General features: G+C 46.6%; 1 protein-coding gene across 2 annotated transcripts in view; it reads left to right on the top strand.

The window, feature by feature from the left end:
- Positions 1–25721, top strand: part of GALNT18 (polypeptide N-acetylgalactosaminyltransferase 18) — a 349733-nt gene that overhangs the window by 301092 nt on the left and 22920 nt on the right. The window lies entirely within an intron of this gene.

The following is a 25721-nucleotide window of genomic DNA, read 5'->3' as shown; positions in this document are numbered from 1 at the left end:
TTCATGTGCCAGATACTGTTCTTGGCCCTGGGAAATGGATGAACCAGAAAAAAAGTGACTGTCCTTATGAAGCTATATTCTGGTGCTAGAAACAGACTATTCTCTATCTTCTAATCTTCAAATCTTCACCACAGCCAAGATTTGAACTTGTTTCTCTCTTGAGCATTGCATATGGGGCAACATTTGAGCTTCATGACTTGGATTTCAGCCAGCAATGGCCAAGAATGGTGAAAGTGTAAGAAGGGCAAGAAGGCAGGACTGCAGGCTGGCCCCGTTCATCTTGCTGACTTTGTAAGATGGTTAAGCAAGTACTGAGTGCATTTGAGGAACTGAGTATCTGTAGGCATTTTCTAAAGAAAAATGTTAAAATAAAATGGAGAGATTAAATGCAAAAGTGGTTCATGTCCTATGGGGAAATAAAATTATAGCCTTTCATGTGATCTTTTCTACACAGTCAGAAATCTAGGAGTTAGCATACAACTTCATAGTGTCTGAGTGAGAATCAAAAGGTAAATAGCAAAGTCAAACATGAGTACATTCTCTTGGAAAATTACATACTCTTGGGTGGGCCCGTTAATGTCCCAGGATAATATTAAAAGGACAGGCCACTTCCCCTCTTTGTTTTTGCCTTATTTCTAGGTTTCAGGTATTTTTCTTACTCTTTTCACAAAGTTTGTTGAAGGTCGAGGGACACTCCAGGCCACTAGTGACTCAGTGACTCTTATGGGTCACAGCCTGACCATCTGACCTTTTCCCCTGCAGAAGTTTCCCAGGGCTTCCATAACAAAGTACCACAAGCTGCGAGACTTAAACGACAGAAAATTATTGTCTCACAATTCTGAAGCCTAGAAGTTCAAGATCGGTCTCAGCAGGGCCAAGCTCCCTCTGAAGGCCTAGGAAAGATTCTACTCCAGGCACTCTCCTAACTTCTGCTGGTTCCTTGGCTTGTAGCAGCTTAACATCACCCTTCACATGGCATTATCAGTATGTGCGTCTGTGTCCAAATTGCCCCTTTTTATAAGGACACTACTCATGTTGGATTAAGGGTCCATTCTACTTCTGTGTGACCTCATGCAAATTTAATTATATCTGCAATGAATCTATTTCCAAATAAGATTACATTATGAGGTACTGGGGGTTAGGACTTTAACATATGAATTTTGGGGTGACACAATCCAATCCAGTTCACCTCCAAATGGGAAGAGTGGAAATGGAAACCTGACTCTCACTTTCTAGGCCAAAAAGGGTCTCCCATCACTTCCTCTCTCATTTCACTGGCCAGACATGGTAACATGGCCCTGCCTGACTCAGAGGGGTAGCAAGTTGTGGTTTTCTGTGTGTCCAGGAGGTCTTGTCTTTGTCACAAAAACTTAGATATTTTCTAAGTCAATGTCATCTCTGACAAATAAGAAAAAATAAGAAAATGGCATCTGGGATGTGAATTGACTTGCCTGAAGTCACACTGCAAGTTACTGGCAAAGATGGGACTAGGAAGGATGCCAGTATTTTGACTTCCAGTTTCTCCTTCATTGTTTCTTTCATTCATTCATCAAACATATGATAGATTGTCTTTTATGAAGTCCTCATATTTTGGAAAGTTTCATTTTCCTTGAAGAAGAAGCTTGGTCTGGCAATAAAAAACAAAAATTGACAAGTGGAACCTAAAGAGTTTCTGCATAGCAAAAGGAATTATTAACAGAGTAAACAGACAACCTACGGAATGGGAGAAAATATTCACAAACTATGCATCTGATAAAGATCTGCTATCCAGAATCTATAAGGAACTTAAACAACTCAACAAGCAAAAACAAATACCCCATTAAGAATGGGCAAAGGACATGAACAGACACTCCTCAAAGGAAGACATACAAGCAGCCGACAAACAATGAAAAAATGCTCATCATTACTAATCATCAGAGAAATGCAAATCAAAACCACCATGAGATACCGTCTCACACCAGTCAAAATGGCTGTTATTAAAAAGCGATAGGAATAGTTTTGTAGAGCAACTTATAACGGGACCCAGTGGGGCCCAGAAATATTGGAGACCCAAAGACAGCTTGGGCTGGACAAAGGGACACATTTCACATCTGTGTTTAAACCTTTTGAGAGACTGTGCTTCAATGCCATTTAAAAAGTTCACTCTGTTGTCGTTGTGATATTTCCAGGTCTCAGAGAAGGCCTTGGATAGGAGAAAGCAGAGTGTAACTAATCAAATTAGTGAGGTGAAGCTGCTGAGAACCATGCTAATTGGTTAATGCGTAAACATAACCATTTTATTTAAATTAGCAGCAAATTTCAAGCAATCCTCAAAATAACTGAGAATATTAGCCCTGATTAGTGTAACAGCCCAGAAAATTTCTTCTGGTGGGAAACATACAATAGTGGGGTCTCCCCACCAGGTCTTTATTCAATCAATCACTCATTCATTTGCTCATTCAACAAACATGCGTTGAGTATTATTTTACGTCAAGCATTACAAGACAAAAAGGCAGCTTTGCCCAAGTCCCTGCCCTGGAGGAGTTCCTGTCTGGAGAGGGAGGCAGGAACTTAGATGATCACAGTTTATACAATGAAATCTTACAACCTACTGCTCCACACTCCCTTCCCACTAGCCCACAAAAAGAGAGAGCGGAATAAAACCAGATCTGGGGATTTCTCCCATTCTTTCTGCCTAAATTTACTAGACTGTAAAAGACACAGGGTTTTCGGGGGAGTGCTTTTTCTATGGAAAGGTAAATTGTTGGTTATGGGAGAAGAAAGATGAAAGCGACTTTAATTCCTTCTGACGTTTTTGAAATACTAAAGCTGCCACATTTATGCTTCAGGAAGTGCTTTGACTCAAGGTTTAAAGATTAGAGTTGAGATGAAAGAAGTACTCTATTTTAACCTGGAGATGAATTCCACGAAGCCATCACCTCTCCCCTGTGTGATATTGGCCCCAGTGTCCGCGGGGGCATTAAAGACCTCTCATGGATTGTGCTTGCACCCCCATACCTTTCACGTCACATCTCAGAGACAATTGCAGCAGTTTTCCTTTGTGCGCCAAGAATTTAAATGTCTAGCCACTTCTCTGTGGCCTTTGGCAAATTTCTCCAGTTTTCTATGATTTTTGTCTATAAATAAATAAGAATACCAGGCGCTGGGTGGCTGTGCAGTTTGGAAAAACCCCTGAGTTGATTTCTTGTGCCCTCCATGACTCCGTGGCGTGTGGTTTCATTGCTCAGGTGTCTGCTAGTGAATGGTATTGGGGAACCCCAACCAGGTAATGTTCAGGGGAGCCTCGCACACTCCTGCAGCTTTTTCTGGTCACCTCCAGCTCTGCATTATTTAGGGACTAATCCAGTTAGGGTTAATTGGGTCTCTGTATTTATTGTCCTCTGAGCTGTCACCTCGCACGGTTCCAGGGGCCACCATTCATGTCAGTACAGAGTGATGCGGGGACTGGCCCTGTGAGGCTCACTCTTGGCAGCCACCCTCAGCTTCTGTTTGTCACACGTTCAGTTTCTCGGTGCAGGATGGTTGTTTGAGGGGGTGCAGGGTAGTGGTGGATGTGCAATGTGGTAGAAAGAGTGTGGACATGAGGTCAGATAAGGGCTGGGGGTCCAGGCCCAGTTCTGCCCGTACCACATGTATGACGGGGGCAAGTGATCTGATCTTTCTAACCTGTTAGGTTCATAATCTGTAAAGTTGGGATGTAACTTGCACATCACTGAATGATTGTGAGGGATGTGATGGCCTGTATGCCATGATGCCTGGCCTGGTGCCCCACATGTAATGGTGATGGTAGGTGTTACTATGCCTCACCCAAGAGCAAACTCTACACGGGTGAAGGAAGGGGACATTGGAGGCTAAGAGTTGGGCTGAAAACCTGCGGTTATCCCCACTCCAGAGTCCCTGGGCTGGGGTGGCTCCCTTCATTCCAGCAGCCCTTTGAGAATCCATGAAGACCCATGCCTAACGTATCCTTGCCTGTGTTCCAGAGCTCAGGAACGTGCTATTCTGTCTGTCTCCTCATTGGTAAGTGATGATGGAGTGAGTTGTTTCATTAATCCAGCCTGCAGTCTCACTCTTTCCTGATGGCACCACTGAAAGGAAGTGAATGGACCTTGCTAGGTCCACCTGGCTGTGAATCTCAGCTCCACCACTGGTTAGCTTGTGACCTGGAACTGAATATATAATTTCTCTTGACCTCAAATATCTGTAACTTAAAGCTTAGTTCACAGGAAATACCATTTAACTGTGGGTTATATTATTTTTATGTCTTAATATATAATATTTATATATGTGTTTATGCATTTACTTCTGTATGTACATATATATACACACATACACACACACACACACACACACACATAGTTAGTATGTGTCCATCTCTGCTCGACACTTTCAGTATGTCAGTTGATGTAATCTTAAACCCACCTTGCCAGCTTATCCTCATTTGGCTCAAACATGTAAAGATATCCCTAGGCCCCACCACCAATAGTTGAGTGTGTAGGCCATAAGTCCTAGAACATGATTGTAGGTTTTACTGTGTCACAGCCAGGAGCAACTGCTCCCACGGCGAAGGCTGGGAAGAGGAGGGCTACTGCCCAGCAGCGCTGCTTTCTCTACCAGCACTGCCTCCTTAGAATCCACAGCCTCCACAGGGCATAGCCCAAAGGACTTTCACAGCTGCTCCCTGGAACCTGCCTGCAGTTATCCCTGATTCTCAGGCCACCCAGAGATGGTGCCCATTCTCTGGGTGAGGTGAGCACCCAGCCAGCTTCCCACCCTGCTTTTAGAAAGAACCTTATTTCCATTTCTCTTTTGGTAGTTGCAAAAGAGAGGCAGACCAGCCGTCTCCTGCCTGGACACATCAGCTCAGTGTCAGGGGAGCAGGCAGACAGGGAGGGAGCCAACGGATGTTATAGGCATACAGATGTTAGTGCCGCAGTGTTAACCTTCTGTGCACCAAGTGATGGTGAACTCTGGGCTGCTCCTGCAGCTTCCATGCTAAAAAAAAAAAAGGAGCTGCTTGATTTGTTATTCATTCCACATGATATGTTCTTCACTTCATGTCCAAACTCCACAATTAGAGTTGTAAACAGTGAGTTTTGCATGACTTTTATTAAACTCCTGCAGGCTGGGGAGAAGCAGTCATTAGCAGCTCCACAGTGGGCCGATGTTCAGACTCACTAACCAGAGAGGGGCTGAGTCTCTTGCCCTCCACCCACCATTCTTTGGACAGTCTTGCTTCCCAGGCCTCTCTGGCCTTGGGGACAGGTCACCAAACCCAGTGACAGAGGAGCTAATTTTAGATCCCGCCTTGGCTCTGTGCTCTCTGCCAAGTCACATTACCTCACTGAACCTTCCTGATCAGTAAAATGGGGGCGGGTGCTGTTAAATAAAGTAACAAACCTGCATGTGCCTAGCACCAAATCAGGCACAGAACTGGGCTCAGTAATATTGGCCTCTCGTTCAAACTGGAGTAATCTCTCAACAAACATTCATGGTTATTAAAGGTATCTTGCATTTGTTGCTTACTGTTTCTAGGCATCTTTCTAAGTGCTTTGTATATGTAAGCTCAATTAAAACTCTCAATGGCCCTTTGAAGTAGGCACTGCTATTCTTTACAGGTGAGAAAACTGGGGCTTAAGGCAGGTATGTAACTTGCTCAAGGTTACACAATTACCGAGTGGTAGAACCTGGTTTGGAACCCGGGTCGCCTAACTTCAGACCCCATGCTCAGAGCCATGACTCAGTACTGTCTCCCTAGTTTAGTTAAACATGTGGCCCCTGCTCTCAGGAAGTTCCTAGACAGAGACAGAACAATAAGCCATCACAGGGTGCTGTGATGCCAGCTTGGCACACAGGCAACATGCAGTGTACACTTGCTCATGAGTGAAGGTTGCAGTGAGAATATGGGATGGACTTCCTGATTAGTCAACTACCCAGGCATACTCTTCTCCTTAGGATCTAAAGGAAAACTGAATCTAATTTGCAGTTTTCTCCCTGACAGTACTGATGGCAGGTTTCTAAGATATGGATGGAGGAGATTCGAAAATCTCTCTCAATCAGCGCTACCCTTCCCCGTCCACCCTGGGCTTGAACACAGGCCACTGGCTCATCAGCTCCCTCCTGGCTTGTGAGGGCTGTCTGCACATGCCTCCTGCCTTTAAGGTTCTCCACTTTCTCTGAGGAATTGGGGTACTCATCTCCCCATTGGGAGATATCTAATCTCAGCACTCCAGGGCCCGAGCATTAGAGCCAAAGCCCCCCACTTCCCTTCTCCCCTTTCTTATCCCTCAAGCCTCAGCCCAAAGCCTGCTTCTTTAGGGCAGTCTTTCCTGACCATCCCATCTAAGGTGTCCTTACTTGTTATTCTTAGATCTCTGTACCTTGTCTGATTTTTTCACAGCTCTTGGATTTGGTGATTCTTTGTGAATTGTTACACCTGATGGTCTTTCCCCACCACTAGATGGTGAGTTCCTCCAGGGAGAGGCCTTTGTTTTATTCTGCAGGTATCCCCTTGTTCCTAGTGCACCGCCTGGCACACGGAAGCCACTCAATGCACCTCTGTTTCCTAAATGAATGTTAAGAAAGTTGTTGATTTTTTATGTAAGTGAAGGCTTAGCCAGTCTTCCTCACAGAGCCCTCCTAGCAGCCTGCAGACACACAGCCTTTGAAAATTCCCAGCCTTAATCTGAAGCCTGTTTTTTCATCTGTAAAATGGGGTTAAGGCCATCTACCTTACAGAGGCTTTGTGAAGATTAAGAGGAGGGATACAATTGACCCTTGAACAACATGGGTTTGAACTGCATGGATCCACTTAGATACAAATTTTCTTCTGCCTCTGCCACAGCAAGACAACCCCTCCTCTTCCTCCTCCTCAGCCTGCTGAACACAAAGATGCCCTCCACTCACCATTCTTTGGAAAGTGAAGAACTTTATGATGGTCCATTTCTGCTTAGTAAATTTTTCTCATCTTTGTGATTTCTTATTTCTATTTTCTTTTCTCTAGCTTACTTTATTGTAAGAATTCAGTATATAATACACATAAAACACAAAATATGTGTTAACTGTTTATGTTATCCATAAGGCTTCTGGTCAACAGTAGGCTGTTAGCCATTAAGTTTTGGGGGAGTCAAAAGTTATACATGGGCTGGGCGCGGTGGCTCACGACTGTAATGCCAGCACTTTGGGAGGCCGAGGTGGGCAGATCATGAAGTCAGGAGACCATTCTGGCTAACACAGTGAGACCCCGTCTCTACTAAAAATACAAAAAATTAGCCAGGCATGGTGACGGGCACCTGTAGTCCCAGCTACTCAGGAGGCTGAAACAGGAGAACAGCGTGAACCCGGGAGGTAGAGCTTGCAGTGAGCCGAGATTGCACCACTGCACTCCAGCCTGGGCAACAGAGCGAGACTGTGTCTCAAAAAAAGGAAACTTACACATGGATTTCCAACGGCATGGGGAGTCAGCACCCCTAACCCCTGCATTGTTCAGGATCAGCAGTAAATAGGATGCTTGGCACCATGGCTGGCAAACATGAAACCCTCAATCAACCAGGTAATCACTGTTATTGCTAATATTAGTATTAGTTGTTATTAGTCAAGATAAGAGCTGGCAGAATCTGTATCTGTTTATCACATTCAGTATATTTTTATGGCGACCTGGGATGGGAGCTTGAGAGATGTGCCCTCCCCTACTGGGATAGAAGCCAGCCCCTGGTTATCTTTCTTAATGATGGGCCAGTTGCTATGAGCACAGGTTGGAAAGGAGCAGGAGACACCTCCTTCTATCAGTGTCTCTCCTGCCACCAAGTCATGCTAGCACATGAAGCTGACCTGCCTTTCCATTTGACTCAACCCCCAGGCAGGAAACATGTAAACTCCTCAGACCCCAAGGATTGACAGGGCTGCTTTCACTAACACTTCCCCTTGCAGCTTTCTATAATTCATTCCCCCGTTCAAAATGGTCTTGCAGAACCACACCCAGGAGAGTCCAGGATATGAACAGCAAGCCAGTGACAGAGTATAAGTTGCAAGAGTTCCATCTCTCTAATGGCATGTATACTGCGCCCTCCCCGAAGGCACTTCCTCTTTCATTTGAAGCAGGAAGTGGGGAGGTTTTCCTATGATGTCCCTTGCACCAAGTGTAGAAGTAGACCTTCAAGAAGTTGGGTACTTGAGTTGCTGCTCTTTGGTCCCGTTTCTTAGTAGGGTATCACCAACTTTTTAGGTGGGGCAGTTCTTTACTGCGTGGGACTGTCCTATTCAATGTAGGATGCTTACCATTCTTTGACCCTGACACCAGCAGTGTCCATATAAGACCAGAACATCCCCATACACCTCCAAAAGGCCTCTGGAGGAGGTGGTACCACTCCTGGCTGAGAATCTGAGAAGGGAGAGTAAATAAAGAAGCTCTGGGATTTGGGAATGGCTGGCGGCATTGAGTGTGGGTATCTGAATAATGTTTATATCAGGGCAACTTAAGGAAATGCTTGTCTATTTCAAGACAGTTCCTAAGGAGATGTGTTCAGAATATATCACGGGCATAAATGGATTCTTATATTTGATTTTCCCAAGTAACCCAATTGTTACCACATTGCCTTTGTCCCAGATGCTTTTTCTGAAATCGGTTTGTTGCTCTGCATTAGCCCTGCCCGGGTAGAGCTTTGGTGGAGTCCTTGAGGTTAGCACTGTCTTAATATACTGGGAATTTAAGCAGAGCTGGGCCCTCTAAATCAATCACCAGAACAGCTTTAGTTTTTTTCTTGCTCAAAAATGCACTATTAAATGCAGAAACACGTATGGGAGTGGAGGTTGGCTTGGGTGAAGGACACGTTTTAAAAGAAAAATTTTATAACAATTTTTTCTGCAGGAAAAAGGACTTGCTGGTCTTGCTTCTTGTACAACTGGGCTACGGAATAGATTTACATCTCCGCAGCATTTTTAGCATCCTTGGAATACGCTGGGTTGTTCAGAAGTCACCTAATCATATTTTCTTGGGGCACTCCAGGTGTTTAACAAATACGTGTTGAACAAAGGAATAATGAAATTAGTGGAAAATTAACTAAAGCTTTTTAAGTGGTGATTACAAAATGGAATGAGCCAGTGTTCCCCTTCTCGCCCCCTCTGGGGGCTTCTAGGGTGGCAAGGTTCACCCTGTCCTTGGGACCTGAGGACAGTTGAATGCAAGGGAGCATTTCATCCCTCATGATGCGTGCCTTGGTTGTGGAATGTCTGGGAGGACATGGCAGTGAGAAAACCTCTATCTGAGGAAGCAAATGAGGAAGTGGAGTCAGCAAGTGTAGACTTCTCTTGCTCAGAGATTGCTGTGAAGGGATGGGGGCCCTGGCCATCAGAAGGGATGTGGGGTTGAAGGGAGGTGTGCATTTGGACTTGCTTTTTAAAGAAAGCAATAAGGGAACATGTTTTGAGACTGCAGGGAAGACATAAGTAGAGAGATCTATTTAAGGGGGCAATTAACAAAGCAATATCCCTGGGGGTGGGGACAGGGTGAGGAGAGGTGGGATGGTCCTGGAGGACAGGAAATGAACTTCTGCTGAGGCCCAGGAGGAACAAGTTTGCAGGCTGTCTTGCAACTGAAGCATAAGGGGATCTGGGTATGTGAGAGAATGGAGGTTTAGAAACCCTGCAGAGTGAAAGTGGCTCAGCTGCTGAGCAGGTACCCAAAGAAGTAATACTAGGTTGTGTTGAAGTACCTGGTTGAGGTTAAAGATCATGAGTTTGTGGTGGATTTAATTTACCCAGTTCCATGAATTTTCTCTGGTAGTGCTAGCATCCAGGGAACAGGTGTGGAGAAGGTGAACAAGGCTATAGAGGTGGGGTTTATGGGGTGTAAAAAGCAGAAAAAGTAAGGAATTTAAAAATTGAAGCTGCTAGCAAGAGTGCCATTATTGAAAATTGGGTGCAGCATTTCTAGGGAGAGGTCAGGAAAGAGTGGCAAGTATAGAAGGAAAGAAAAAAATTATTATTCCAAAGGCCTCAATTAGGTTGATGAGCAGGCATTGGGAAGTAAGAGAGTGGGTAATCAAGATTAATAGGTGTGTCATTTTGTGTTGCTATAACCTGAGGCTGAGAAATTTATAATGAAGAGAAATTCATCAGCTCATGGCTATGGAAGCTGGGAAGGCCAATATCAAGGGGCCAGCATCCGGTGAGGGCCTTCTTGTGGTGTCATCCCATGAAGGAAGAGTAGAAAGAAGGGCTAGAGAGGGGACTAAACTTGTCCTTTTACAAGGAACCCATTCCCTTGATGATGGCACTAATCCATTCATGAGGGCAGTGCCCCAGTGATCCAAACACCTTCCATTAGGCCCTACCTCCCAGCACCACCACATTGAGGATGAAGTTTTCAACACATGAACTTTGGGGGACACAGTCAAACCACAGCAAGGTGATTGGGCAAAAGTAGGGCAATGGAGTATTAGACTTCAGAGGTAAAGTGGTTTGGGGCAGTAAGAGCTGGGGTCTAGGTGTGGGTGGGCTAAAGTGGAACACAGCATACCACCCCAGAATTGAGGCCACAGTGCAATGTGAATGCTGCCCAGTGTGAGGTAGAGGAAGCTGTGAGCCTGGTGCCAAAGACCTTGATGGACGTAGCTGACTGCCTGGCACTTAAGTGAGAAGAACAACATGGGCAGAGGGCAATGGTGTCTGATGTCTGATTCTTACAGAGGAGATGTTTTTTATACTAGGATGGAAGAGTGGAGGTGTAGAAGAGGCACCAGGGGAGAGGAGAGTGTCAACTCCACCTTGAATCCTGATTAGAGACTCAGCAGATTCAAAAACGCATGAACAGGCATCCTCCAGGAAGAGCCTTGTTTGGTGGGAAAGGAAAGGTTTGTTTTGTTGGAAAGGGCCATCCTGGAATGATACTGGGGGCTTGATAAGAGGCTTCAGAAGGCTCAAGAGAAGGCTTAGGAGGGAGGGCAAGGAAGGGAAGGTCAACTGGGAACGAAGCACAGAGCATATCAGGGGTGGAGTGAGGATAAGAAACCCCCACAAAGACAAAAATTAAATCTCATGTAGGGACATATTTAGTGAATTGCCTTTATTGAAAGTAACATATCTTCATGAAAATAGACAATGAAATGAATATCTGAGACTGGTTTCATCCAGGAAATCTGTGCTATGTGATTTCCACCATTGCTTACATGGCGAGGTTCTTCCTGCCACGCCAGGAAGTGGTGAGTAGAGTGGTATACGGAGATAGAACTATTGAAGATTTTTCTTCCAGGGAGTCTTCATGATCCATCTTCCACTGGAGTTTCCTCTAAGGAATTCCCTGTGGCTAAGGTAAAGCCATAAGGAAGTTCCATGAGAACTGGAAGGATTGGAGGAAGTGGGTATCAGAATCAGATTGAGAGAAACAACATCTCCTTGTACTGCAGCCACTGTTGTCACCCTTGACCCCCAGCTTTTGTGCTCAGGACAAAGTGCCCACTTCCAAAACTCTCTCTGTCCTCATGGCAACTGAACTTTGTTCCCATCACATTGCTCCAGTATTTCATGCCACATTCTGTCCAGAACCATCAGGGCTGTATGGAGTTTCCACTGTGCCAAAGGAAGGGATCAGCATCCCAGTTACCATGAAGAAAAGAGGGCTGGGAGTAGTGACCTTGGGGGGTCAAGGATGCCTTCCTGAAGAGCTGCTTCTGGACCTTAAAGGAAGAAAGAGTGGGATATGCACCAGCAAAGGCAGAGAAGAACACTTCAAAAGTGGGGGCCACATGTGGAAAGGGGTAGCATCAGAACCTTTCCTTCTTTCCTCTTGAAGAAGCAGGGCATTGTGATGGTTGAGGTGGGCTTTAGGGCCAGTTGACTTGAGTTCAGATCCCAGCTCTGCCAGTTTTCCTGTTTGATAGCAAATTGTTGCTATCCAATAATTTACCTCTCTTTCATTCTTTTTTCTCATCTAAAAATGGACATGCCCTCATCTCTTCCCCAGGGTTATTTAAATAAGTATGTATAAAGCATTTAGCATCCCTGACATATAGTGTGAACTCATTAAATTGGAAATATTGTCATTATAATAATTTTTGTCCATCAGGAGGGGATAAAATGAATGCAATTTGCTGAACACCTACCTTGTGTGCCGTATACTTTACAAACACCTGTAAAAATGAGGTATCCGTATCAGAACAATTTACCATATAACAAACTACCCCAAAATTTAGTAGATTGAGACACATCCACTTTTTTTTCCTGAGAGCAGGCAATTTGGGCTAGGCTAGACTGGCCCTGTCTTCTGCTAGTCTCAGCTGGGCTGACTCAGGCATCTGTGGTCAACTGCTGCTCAGCTAGTTGACTCTACTTCTGGAGACTGGCTGACAGTCGGCTGGAGTGAGAAGCTTCTGGGCCATGTGTGTGTTATCATCTCACAGGCTAGGCCAGGCTTCTACACATGGTGGCAGGCACAGGGCAGCAAGAGAAGGCCAGCACCAATGCATGAGTGCTCATCAGGTCTATGCTTGTGTCACATAGGTGATGCACATTTCATTGGCCCAAAGTAAGACACAGCACAGCCCAGACTCAATAAAGGGAGAAATGAAGCGAAGGGAAGAGCTGCGCAGTCACATTGCAAAGTAGTTTGTATGCGAGGATGGGAAAAATCTGTGGCCATTTGTATAACACGTCACAATGCCTCATCGTGTTCACTTTGTATTATTTTATTCATTTGTTCACTCATTCAAAAATATTGAGTGCTCATCTTGTGGTATGGCAAGAAAAGGGATCCCCAATATGAATGGCCTTAGTTTTATAACACTTTCTCTGTCATAGTGCAATCCATCTGGCATTGCTATCTGAGGTCTGTAACATCCAATAAAGACATGAGCTGGAGGAAAGCAGGTTATATTTTCCCCAGGGACAAGGAAAATGGAGATGGAGATGGTGTTGGAGCAAGTGAAATAGAGAGATTTATATCTGCAGATTAAAATCAGCCACCATTATTTTATCCACACGAACTCCATTTTTTTTTTCTGGGCTAACATCTTCCTACTGGATCTTAACCTGCATATTTTATTACTATGTTCTTTCCTACATCCTTCTGATCACCAAGATTGCTAGTGAGTACAGATCCCACATTGACCGTATGTTATCTGTGCATACTCGTGCACATGCACGCACACACACACACATACATACACACACATGCACACACAGACACACACACATTCCACCACTCTCACTGGGAATATTCTAAGCTCTACTTAATGCTGTGCGGAATAACTGTTGTATGCTAAAAAGGTATTGAGCCTCCTCATTTCTCAGGAGGACCAGGTAAGGTCTAGACATGGCATAGACTATGTCCTGGGGAGAGACCCCATTCTATCCAAGTCATTAATCCACTGGGCTATATGGAGAGTGATGTCCAAGGTCCAAAACTGGCCAGAGAGCAGCTTAGAGGAGTTTTGGAGTAAGGGGTACGAGGCAGGCACCAGGGAGTGCACCTGCATGAATTTCTGGAGTCCAAATGTCCCTGGAATAATTTATTAACACATTACTTGATTCAATTAATATGTTTTGAGTATATATCATGTAATAAGCAGAGGTTCATTACTAGAGATATAAGGGTGGGCAAGACAAACATGGTGTCTGCCCTCAGGGAACTTGGAATCTAAAGGGGGTGACTGCTGTTACAGTAGCATCCCTGACAGCTAACACCAAGCACAAATCCTTCTATGTAATTCTGCCAACATCCTCGGAGGTTGGCAGCATTTTTAGCCTGTTTCCACTGATGAGTAAATTGAGGGGATGAATGGCTGTGTAAACTGTCTCTAGTCACATAGCTCGTGGGTAGTGGGGGCAGAGACTTGAGTCGAGGCAGTTTGGATCCCGACTCAGTCTTTCTTGAATCACCCCTCCCCTCCACCCACAATGGATCAAGTCTCATTGGTATATATGTTCAAAGTTTCTTGTACTTTTCCTTAAGAGCATGCATTGCATTTAGAAGTTCTATTTTGGTGTGATTCTTTGGGGAGGAACCTGTCCATCAGTTCAGTCTTCCTTACGCTCCAGTAATGTATGACCTCAAAATCTCAATGGCTTACTGGGCCCTACTGCGTGTCTGTTTCTTCCCTGACCTTATCTCTCTTTTGCAGAATCTTGTCAAAAGCAGCTGATACTAAAAAGGCACACTCTGCATCTAAGCATGGGCTCACTTGCAACGTTAGCAGTCTACCAAGATATTGCAAGCCGACTAAGATATTTGTATCTTACCAAGGTATTTCACCAACCGTCTCATCGTTGCATAGATGAGGTCACCATCTTTCCAGCCTCCAGTGGTGGTTTACTCATCACCTACCTCTGGTCTTAAAGTCAGTGCCCATATTTTAAGGCTTGGCAGTACCCCTCCTCTAGTGTCGGTTTCTTTATCAGTCATCTTAGGCTGATGTCCGCACATCTCAGTGGCTTACAACAAGATGTGTTTATTTCTTACTCATGCTACTCGGTTGTCATCATTCAGCTTCAGCTCTGTCATCTCAACTTTTTCTAGGGCCAAAGGGGCAGCTCCTTTCCAGGATGCTGCAGGTCCAGTGGCAGAGAACAAAAAGACAGTGTATCACATGATTACTCTTGAAGCTTCTGATTGGGAATGACATCCGTCACTCCCGCTCACGTTCCAGCTAGACATGTGGCCGTGTCTGGCATTAATGATCTGGTGATGTACAATAGCTCAGTAGGGAGGGGAATACAGGAAGAAGCATCATAGGAGAGGGCAGAGACTATTTCGAACAACAAATCAATCTGTATTTAAGAAGTATGAATTGACTGTCACAAGCTGATGCAGAGTGGGCAGACTGTTGTTTGTGAAAAGAGTGTCAGGGGAAATATTCCTCAGTGCATACGATATGTACCCTCTTTGCTGTTTGTGATTGAGTAGGCACAGCTTATAGCAGACAAGCAGACACAGCTATGAAGTGTTTTGAGCAATACCTTCCAAAATAGGGCCCAGTAGTCAGATATCAGGTGTTTGAGATTTCTTGAACATAGAGAACTTACTAATGAACAAGCTAACTGTATTTGTTAATTTGAGGGGAGGGGGTCATTATCAACAACAAATAAAACAAATTTGGGTAGCTTAAGGTAAAGACAAAGGGTGAATGTTATTAGAGAAAACCTGGGGCGATTCCTTTTTATAGACTCAGAGGAAAGGTTGACCGGGAAAGGCAGGAACTAGGACAGCTCCAGGGGCCTCAGCAGTAAAAGTTCATGGGTCTTCCCTAGAGAGTTGCCCTAAATGTGTCTTAGCTTCAGGGCTACTTTGTCTGTGTCTTTTCCTTTTCAGGTTTTAAATTCCTGGGAGAAGTCTACTTGGCTCTTTGTAACAGCTCCATTCTCACTGATGGTCAGGGTGGCAGAGTCCCAGAGCATAGACCATTTGGGCCAAGCCCTGGACAGAGCCATCTTCAGAGGAAATGGGTCACTGTCAGCCAGGCAGCCCCTCCAAGGGGTGTGTGCTAGATTACCAGAGGCAGGTACTTCCTGAGGGTCAAAGCGAGGATGAAATGTGCTTTTCACCAAAGGTCCCTTATCTCCGGGATGACCTCATGGCCTACAGAGAAGGATTGGCCAGATAAGTTTGTGTGATGGTGTCCCATAAACAGTCCCAGGTCAGAAGGGTGCAGCTGTTCCTCAGAGCCCCAGGTCTGCCTTGCAGGGACCTCAGGTGTCATCATGGCTGCTGCACTGAAAGGTGGCCTGTCAGATGTGGAGTCCCCAAAAGGCTCAGGAGCACCAAGTCTGGTGTGTATGAGCCCCACTGCTGACTGAGGTTGCGCTAGGGCCCAAGTACAGTGACAGGCTTGGGCTCAGCCTCTATCTAGTATCAGTGCTGAGGACCTGGACATAATGGCCACAGGTGTAGCTAGCCATGGGCCAGCATTGTCTTGAGTCAGGTTTCTCTAGAAGCAGATCCTGAGACAAGGGTTTGTGACAAGTAATGTATCTGAAAGGCAGTTCTAGAAACATTAGTAAGGCAGTGGAAACATGAGCCAAGGGAGAAAGAAAGGTCAATTCATGTCATGTGAATGCACAGGTTAGCAGTGGGGGCCGCTGGTGCCAGTGCTGCTGGGGATTTCTGGAGGCCTGTAGGGAATATATCTCCAAATTAGCCCAAGAAGCAAGAAGGATGGGTTATTTGTCCACCAGCTTCCATCCACCATTGGTTGGGGGCTGCTCCTGGAGCTAGGTACAGGCAAGGCAAGCTCCTGCAACAAGAAAAGTCCCCCAGGCAGAGGGCAGCAGGGGCCAATAGAGGAGGTTGTTCATATGGCCAGGGCTGGGGAGTGCCCAGATGCATGAGTGAGGCACTAACAGTATCTGCTATAGCCACAAACAGGGCTGACACCAGGTTATGCTGTCAAAGTGAATGGGATGGGTTTTCCAGGAGTCACTCGAGCTTTGTCCTATATCCAGGAGAGGCTGAGCCCCGAGGGGGATTGTCACCACATCCTTGCTATGTTCAACATCTGATGACGGTCTTCTCAAGGGTTGCTGATGGGCCAGGTGTGTTTTGAAGGACAGCCACTTAGGGCTGTCAGTCTCTCTGCCTTTTAAGGCTGAGTGCAATGACTGCGTCTCCAGAGCACTTGAGATATCCGAGTGCGATGTCGCTCCCCATGCCCTTTGCTGCTCTTTGCTGTCTCTGATTTTGTTCTGCCAGCAGCACGCATCCTGCGCATATCCTTTCCCTGAGTCAAGCCCAATTCTTCAACCACTGAGGCCTGGCCTACCACCCTGGCCATTGCTATTGATTGGGCCTCCTCTGTGATCTGTCCCATGGCAGCGTGTTTCTGCTTGATGTGGCTTTTGTTTGCAGCTCCCATCTGTGTCAAGGCACTTTGCTGGAGAAAGCCACTGATGCAGGAGCCTGTCCCAGGCAGCCAGGCTGGTCTAGGGGGTGCAGGCAGAGGGCAGGAGGAGGAAAGGGAGGAGCAGTGGCAGAAGAATCTGGATGAGGGGCTAAGGCCTAGATCAGGAGAGTTTGCAAGCCCTGGTCCCTAGAGACACACCCGGAGGCTGCAGAAAAAGAGAGACTTCACCAGCAATCCCAGTAAAATGGCGCACCCATTCTTTGTCTTATAGTCAACCACACCAAGGCACCTCCAGGCCAAGCTTGCTTCCAGGCTCCTTGGATGTTTTTGAGTCAGAAGACTCTTAGAGCCCCTCAGATGTGCTAACAATTGGGGGCACTTACTGATCTGAATCACAGCTCCCTGGGGACCAGCGGGGTGCTACCCAGTCTCCTCCCCACCTCATCCCATTGGCACTATCATTTCTCAAATGGCATTGTACTGTCAAGCGTCTGTGGCTTGTGTTTGCCTGTTTCCTCTGCTAGAAGTCCCTTGTCCTTGACAAATATTTGGGCAAACTACTCTCTCTTTAGGCTGTTGTCTTTAGACTCATTACTCACTGACAGCCCCAGGTAGAGACTGTTACTCCAGCTCTGGGGCACCCCAGCACACTGCTCACTGCCCACTCATCTGTTATAAGCCTGGCCATGAGCATATTCTACCCATCCTCCTGCATGTCTGTCTCTCCACCAGGCTGATAGTCCCTGAGGGAGGGGCTCCCGCTCTTCCCTCTGCTTTCCCAATGCCCAGGCCAGCCCTGGCACCCGAGAGGCAAAGAGGGTGTTTGTTGAATTGAATGGGATCGACTCCTCACTGATGGGCCGAGTTCCAGTTACAAACTTCTCCCCAAAGAGCTGAGGGATTCGTGTGCCTGTGCTCAGCCTCACCTGTTCCCGCTCCACCAGGGAAATGGGTTCACAGAGGAAGCCCTGAGCTAGAAACCCAGCCTTACACGTGTATGTCGTCACACTAATGGAGAATGGTGCTTATAAATGCTTCCCATTCCTCACGTGGACCTCGTGCTGTGGTTGATGAACATAAGATCATTCTGGAAATGAGTCTCCTTCATTTCTGATTTAGCATCAGTGCACTGTGGCCCTCAGCACTGTAGTGAACTTCTGTGTCAAGGGGTTAATGAACAATAACCAAACCCTTAAATCAGCCTGCCTGTCTGCAGAGAGGCCTGCAGCTCGTTCTTTGAAAAAGAGGAAAAAGAGCCCATTTCTAATACACATTCTGGATGTCGAAGCCAGCACTCTGTAAATTGAAATTTAATAAAGCAAGGCTCCCTTCCTTCTTCCCGCCCTCTGTGTCTGGCACCCTGCCTGTTTCCATGACTCCTACCTGCAGACCTATTGATCAGACTCAAGACGGGCACAGAGATGAGAGGGTGAGGCATTGCAGCTGGACGGGTAGCCCTCTCCCTCCTGGGTCTTTTCTTGCCCTCCTATGGATACCCTGGTCCCTGCCTACCTTGTCCTTGCCCTGCAGATAGGGATAAGTTCCCCCTTCTCATTGTGGGGGCAAGCTAGATCCCGATCTGCAGGGGCATTGCTTTTAAGCTGGAATCCAGAAGGGTGTGTGTTGCGCCAACATTTCACTCCTAGGCTTCCCAAACTCTCCTTAACCCAGCTGGTTTTCAACCTTGGTTGCACATTAGAATCACCTGGAATAAATCCCCGTGCCCAGGCCCCAGTCCCTGAGACTGGTTTATAGGTTTTAAAGCTCCCCAGGTGATTCTGCTCTGCAGCCAAGGTGGAGAGCCCTGCCTTAGCTTGATTGCATTTAGGAGTTTGTCCTTGTGATTCTTGTGATTTATTTGCTCCCAGATATTCCTCCTCTTCCAAGATCCAGCCCACAGCTTGACTGTGCCTTCGGTGACCTTTGCCAACCGTCCAATCGTAAAAGTTTGCAATCACCCTATTATGTGTGACTCTTAACTCCCTAGACAGTGTCACACTCCCCTGTTCTGTCCCCCCAGCCCCTCAGAGAGCTGGGCTCTTAATTCCTTGTTGGGCTGCAACCAACAAAAATATGGATAAATATCCAAAGAAATGACTGCAAGGATGCTGGTTCATCCCTTTCCAATGTAAGTGCCTGGCCAATTCCGTTGTTTTCTCCCTTATGATGGGTTCTAGAACCTCTTGTAAACAGTGTCCCAGTATAACTCTCCCTTTCTACCCCTCACCACTCTCCAGGCCCAGGACAGTTTCAGCCAAAGACGATCACTGCTGCCCCATGCAGGAGGCTCAGCGGGGAGAGTCTAAATGCCCCAAAGATACCTCATTTTTCATGGGCACCTACTTGATAGGCCAGCAGAGTTGTCAACGAAGGCTCATTTAATGGAGGAAAAACAGCTAGTCCAAATTTACATGCCCATCGTTTGGAAGAGAACTCGTACTCCAGTTGTGCCTTGAAAATGTGTGTATTATTAAGTAATGTAACTAACCCTATTTTCCCAATGTTCTAGATTTGCCTGGGAGGCCCTCCTTGACTCTCCCTCTACCCATCCCATGATTTTTGCATCTCAGTCTTTGTTTAGCTTGGTGAGGGCTCCAGAATTTCTGCAGAGGCATAACATAGGTATTGAGGTGTTGGTAGAAGAGGGGATTGGATGATTGAAAAATACATAAATTGTAGTTCCACTTTTAGTTCTTTAAGGAATCTCCAAGCCATTTGATCCAGCAATCCCAATCCTGGGTATCTACTAAAAGGAAAAGAAGTCATTCTATGGAAAAGACACTGGCACATGCATGTTTATAGCAGCACAATTCACAATTGCAAAAACATGGAACCAGCCTAAATGCCCATTAACCAATGAGTAAAGAAAATGTGGTATATATACCATAGAATACTACTCAGCCATGAACAGGAATGAGATAATGGCATTTGCAGCAACTTGGATGGAGTTGCAGGCCATTCTAAGTGAAGTGACTCAGGAATGGAAAACCAAACATCCTATGCTCTCACTTAAAGTGCAAGCTATGCTATGAGGATGCAAAGGTGTAAAAATTATGTAATGGACTCTGGGGACTTGGAGGAAGAGGTGGGAGGGAAGTGAGGGATAAAAGACACACAATGGGGCCAGGCATGGTGGCTATGCCTGTAATCCCAGCACTTTCAGAGGCCGAGGCGAGCAGTTCACCTGAGGTCAGGAGTTCCAGACCAGCCTGGCCAACATGTTGAAACCCTGTCCCTACTAAAAGTAAAAAAAATTAGCTGGGTGTGGTAGTATACGCCTGTAATCCCAGCTACTTGCGAGGCTGAGTCAGGAGACTTGCTTGAACCTGGGAGGCGGAGGTTGCAGTGAGCTGAGATCATGCCACTGCACCCCAGACTGAGCGACAGAGTGAGACTGTCAAAAAATAAAAAAATAAAAAATAAAAACCCTACACATTAGGTAGAGTGTCCACTGCTTGGGTGCTGGGTGCACCAAAATCTCAGAAAGCACTACTAAAGAATTTATACAACCGAACACCACTTGTTCCCCAAAAACTATTGACATAATAATTTAAAAATAAAAATACGTAGATTGGCCATATCAAAGAATGCAAGGGAGTGGGGCCTGGTGGAGGTTGGAGGCAGGCGGCAGGAGGTTGAGATTCTCATCTGCGTGTTTGCAAAGGCTCTTTGGTGGAGTAGAAGCTAACAAAGGCCTACTCATCTGCAACATCCTCCTCCTGGACAGAAGCCTCCTGCTTCAGAGAAGTGGTTTTCAAACTTCTTAAAATTCATCATAACCTGTTGTTCAAAGAAAATGTTATATGAAAGCCACTTATCCAAAAGACAAAAGAAGATCTGCTGTGATGGGGCTGGGAGAGGGGCTCTAGAACCCCACCCACATGGCCCCTGAGACCCCTTCTTGCAATCCCCACAGCTCAGCATGACAACCTGGTGGGAACGGCCCTGGTAGTCCCATTGCTGGTTCATGGGTGAGTTCATGGTGGCCCTCGGGACCAAGCTCCCGGGCCTGGGCAGCTGCAGCTGAGGTTCGGGACTGGGCAGAGGCAGTGGCCATCAGTGTAGCCGAGGAGAGCCCCTCCAAGGAATGGGTAAGGGGCCACAGGCCCTGAGCTGCCAGAACTCAGCCTTGCTCAGGACTTCTCCCTAGGCAAGGAGGGGAGAGAGCAACTGCCTACCTGAGTGTCTTCACAAGTTTTTAAAACTCTCATAGCGTCAATTTCCTTATCCTTAAAAGTGGCAGTAGCCACGGGCATGGAAAACACCTAGCAGAGGACTGCTAGGCGCACAAAACTATATGTGTTTTCTTCTCTTCCTTCCCTTCCTGAAGCTGTGGCAGAGTTTCCATCAGCCAGGTGAGGCTTGACACATGTGAGGGGTGGCTTCTATGGAGGGCTAGAGGCCAGGCTCTGAGACCAGGGTATCCTGCAGGATGGGGGCCCTTGCCCCAAGGTGAGGGACAGAGTCAGGAGAACCTCCGGTCCTGGGGGACCTTAGCCAGCCTCGACTCTGTGGCTCTAAAGGCAGGAATGTGCAACCAGAGTTCTGTGGTCTCCCTGGCCAGCTGTTAGCTCTCAGTCATGGCTCCTACCCCTGGCCTGGAGGAGAGGAAAATGCCGCTAGCGTAAGATCCAGGATACGGATGTGTTGATTGTTTTACCTTGCAGGTGATTTTGCTCTTCCTCCTGCAAGAATCAAAATGAAATGCTGGAGATCTGGTTTGCAGCCCTGCTGAGCTGCGTAGAGCTGAGTAGAGAATGAGCCAACTCAATCACTGGCAGCTGAGGAGGAGCTGAGTGGGCAGGGATGATGTTTCTCTGCCCCGGGGGTTTGTAAGACGTCCTCAGGCAGGATAACAGCTCACCCCAGCCTCAGACCAGAGTTACAGGAGGGATGCTGCCGTCTCAGAACTTTGTAGCATCTTTTATTCTAGGCCCCTCCAGCTCTCTGGTACTGTCTTAGTCCAGGCCCCCATCATGGTTGGAAGGGATCACTGTGGAAGTCCTCTCCTGGCTCCCCCTGCCCCTCCCAGCCTGGAGGCTGGAGCTGGAGTGACCCCAGGGAGGTGGGCAAGGGAGGTGAGTGGTCGCACGTGTGGCTCTGGAGTTAAACTGCCTCGCTGTAAATCTCAGCTACTCACCAACCGTGTGACTTTGGAAACATCGCTTATGGTCTCCGTGCCTCAGCTTTCTCGTCTATAAGGTAAGGGATAATATTAGTACCTGCCTCATGAGTTATTGCTAAGATTAAACAAGATAAAGCATGTAAGTCATTTCATGTCTGGCACAGTGTAAGAGGTAAAAACATGTTAGCTTTTATTATACCTTAAGTTGGGGTATCTCAACAGCGGCACTACTGACATTTTGGCTAGATAATTCTTTGCTGTGGGGGGCTGTCCTGTGCACTTAGGATGTTGAGTGGGATCCCAGACCAGCCACTAGACACCTCCTACCACCCCCACCATCATGACAACCAAAAATGTCTCCAGGCATTCCAGATAGCCCCTGGTTTATAACATTCCTCCACTGAGGACCACTGTTCTAAGTCACTTTTTGCCTTACACGTTCCAGAGTCCCCATTGCTCAGAAAGCTTAGCTATGCTTGCTGGGACTGCAGGCACTGAAGGTAGGGCATCTTGAACACCTTTTTTGTGTTTGAGCAATTTGTTTATTTAATCCGCTAGGCTGGGCTTCTGAGATGTCCATGTGAGGACTTGAGAGAATCCTCTTTGCCGAACCTCCCTCTGTGATCTGCCAGCCTTGTGATTACGCCAGTCAAGAGGCACTTTGTTGTTTTGTTTTTAAATAACAACTGTCTGCCCCATTATGATTTTCCCAGACTCTGGAGCAATAAACAGCTCTGATGACAGCTGTACCAGATAGTAAGTGCACACGTCTCTCCCAGCATCTCCCTAAACTCTTCAGAGCAGCTAAGTGGATAAAACTGATTTCAGCTGTTACCTGAGTAGCCACTTGTGTCTGCCAAGTCTGCTCCAGAGACAAGAACCAGGCTCTGATGACAGAGAAGAAGAAAAACATGGGAATGACTGGCTCCCTGGCTGTCCTTGTCTCACAGCCCACATCCCCAAACCTCAGGAAATCTGGGTCCTGGCATGCAGGGAGATTAAGAGCTACAATGTCCTAAGGAGGTCACAGTGCATTCAACCCAAGGGCATAAACAGGTGTGCACCTTTTGGTGCGAGGCCCAGGTGGCAGGCTGAGGCTCCACACAGTTGAATATTCAGGGCAGTCTTTCTGGATATGGTGGGTTCTCGTTTCTATTTTCAAAGTAGTAAGAGTTGGGGTAGGTGAGTACAAGAAGTAGGGGCACTTCTCATATTCATGTCATTGGGGTCATTATTTTCTGATATGTTGTTGGTTTCCCTAATGCAGCATGGCTTCTCCAGGACAGGGACCATGGCTTTTCTCATTTCTGTAGCCCTAGATCCCAACTTAGAGATTACTTGTTAGTTGAATAGAGGTATGGGTGTGATGTCTAACTCTGGCTGTTTAATTTTCTCCATCCTACCAGTTGCCAAGTTCTCCCTCAACTCCAATAAACTAGAAGCCACAGGACATCAGCTTTCTTCGGTGGTGACCTGGAAATCCCGGCCACACAATGGACAGTCTCAGGATTCTGATAAGCAAACCACCTCTTGCCCAGGATAGCTTTGAAGAGGCTCCCCTTGCCTCTTGTTCTGGTTACATTTCCACATCAAAGCTGGACATCCCACATTTGGCCTCTGCTCAGAACTTTGGTCACAGTAAATCCTTCACCTTTGTTATAGAAAAACTTAGTCATTTTAGTCATTTTGATGTCAATTTCCATGGATTTGCCAAGCTTGATAACTTGTAAGGTGACCACAGAGAGCAGATCTTAGCTGTAATGAGCGTCTTCTGCTCCTCCCTCCAGACACACTCTCCACCCACCTCCCTCCACCCTGAGAGGCTGACGTTGTGGAACATTTCAATGGAAATCTCTGGTTTCCAGTTGGGTTCTGCCAGTGGCCTGACCTAGCATGAGATTGAAGTGGGGAGGAAAGAGTGAACTTGGGGTGTTTATTCAGCATCACTTGCCATGACCCCCAAGCCCTCCTCTCAGCTTTCTCTCCATGACTTTTCTCTTACACGTTCTGGTGACAGCTCTGTCCTCTCATTCCACTGGGCATAGGGGTACTAACTGCTTCATGTTACTTTCCTCAGGGAACCATCCTATCCCTTGTGGTTCCCTGACACCCTACCCACACCTTTGAAAATGGTGCCTTTATTACATACTCCTCGGGTCTCCCCCTACTAAAGTGGGCCGTCTCTTTCCTGTTGAAGTATTGACTGATACACTGGCCTAAGGGAACACCCTGCCTGCCCTCCACCCCCTCCCAAGAGCCTAAAGAGACTTCTGAGCTTCAGGAAGAATCTGCCGTGAAGGACCACCCTTACTCACCCTCCTCACCTGCACTGCCTTCTTTCCACTTCTGTCCCTTTTATGGCCTAGCACACAGGTTTAAAAAGTACTTGTCAACCACCCTCTTTTGCTAAAGCAAGAAATACATCATTTTGCCATTTTGAATTAATCAAAAATATTTGCCAATGAGAATTTTTGAACATGTCAAGATAACCAGAGAGAACACCCTGAATATTCTAACCTAAAGTGGAAAAGTGTGGTATCTTGGTTTGTTTCTGGGACCTAATCACTGGGGAAGGGGGGCACTAATGATGAGGGTGGCAGCATGTTAATGCCTTTAGCAATGTGAGGAGAAGAGTTCACAGAACCCTAAGACTTTTCACTTGGAGACCTGACTGGGAACCATGGCTCAGGGCTGAGGGAAGTTGCTGAAAACATTGAAGGCCAAGAGTCACGTGGCTTTCCCCTAGACCAGACCCAAACTACAGCCCATGGGAGACTCCTACTTTTGTAAATGATGTGTTAATGAAACACAGCCATTTGTTTATGTTTTTTTTTTCTGGGATGTGTTTGCACTACAGTAGGAGAGTTGAGTTTTCAGAGGCTGTACGGTCCTCTGTGCAGAAAGGAGTTTGCAGAGCGGGCCTGGCTGCTGTCCTTTGAAAGGCTTGCTTATGAGGTTGGCATCTAAGAGCCTGGGTCTCAGGATTCCCAGCAGAACTGATAAGAGTGGCTCTCTGTGCTTAATCTGATTATACAAACAAAACAGCCTAGGTTTACCACCCACTTTCCTTCTGGAAGCCTGGGATTTTGGTGCATACCAGGCAGAGGCTGCCTATGTGACAGCCCCCAGTAAGAACCCTGGTGCTGCGTCTCTAATGTAATTCTCCGGTAGACAGCATTTCCCATGTGTTGTCACAGCTCAGAGGAATTGAGCATGTCCTGTGCAACTCCCCCGGGAGGGGACCCTTGGAAACTTGGACCTGGTTTCCCCAGGATTTGTCCAGGAGACTTTCTCCTTTTTCCTTTTCCTTTGGGTTTGTTTTGTATCCTTTTGCTGTCATAAATCATAGCAGTGAGTACAGCTACGTGCTGAGTCCTGTGAGTCCCCATAGAAAATCATTTAGCTGAGGGTGGTCTTGGGGACTCCCCAGCACACCCAGAAAACCAAACATTTGTCATCCTGACCTTTAAGAAAAAGTTTGCCACCTCCTGCTCTGCACGGTCTTAGTGTGCATGGAAATTATGTGTTATACATCTCCCATCCCACAAGACTCTGCGCTCCCTGAAGGCGCGATCCAGGCTTTTTACTCTGACAAAGCACAGTATCTGACATGAAATATTTATGAAGGGAGGAAATCGGGGAATCTGTAAATAATGGATTCAAGGCGGGCAGATCACGAGGTCAGGAGCTTGAAACCAGCCTGACCAACATGGTGAAACCCCGTTTCTACTAAAAATACAAAAATTAGCCGGGCATGGTGGTGCACA

The sequence above is a fragment of the Gorilla gorilla genome, chromosome 9, assembly GCF_029281585.2.
Source record: "Gorilla gorilla gorilla isolate KB3781 chromosome 9, NHGRI_mGorGor1-v2.1_pri, whole genome shotgun sequence".
In the NCBI taxonomy this organism is placed as follows: domain Eukaryota; kingdom Metazoa; phylum Chordata; class Mammalia; order Primates; family Hominidae; genus Gorilla; species Gorilla gorilla.
The sequence above is the reverse complement of the archived record's forward strand: the minus strand, read 5'-3'. Positions and strand labels throughout refer to the sequence as shown.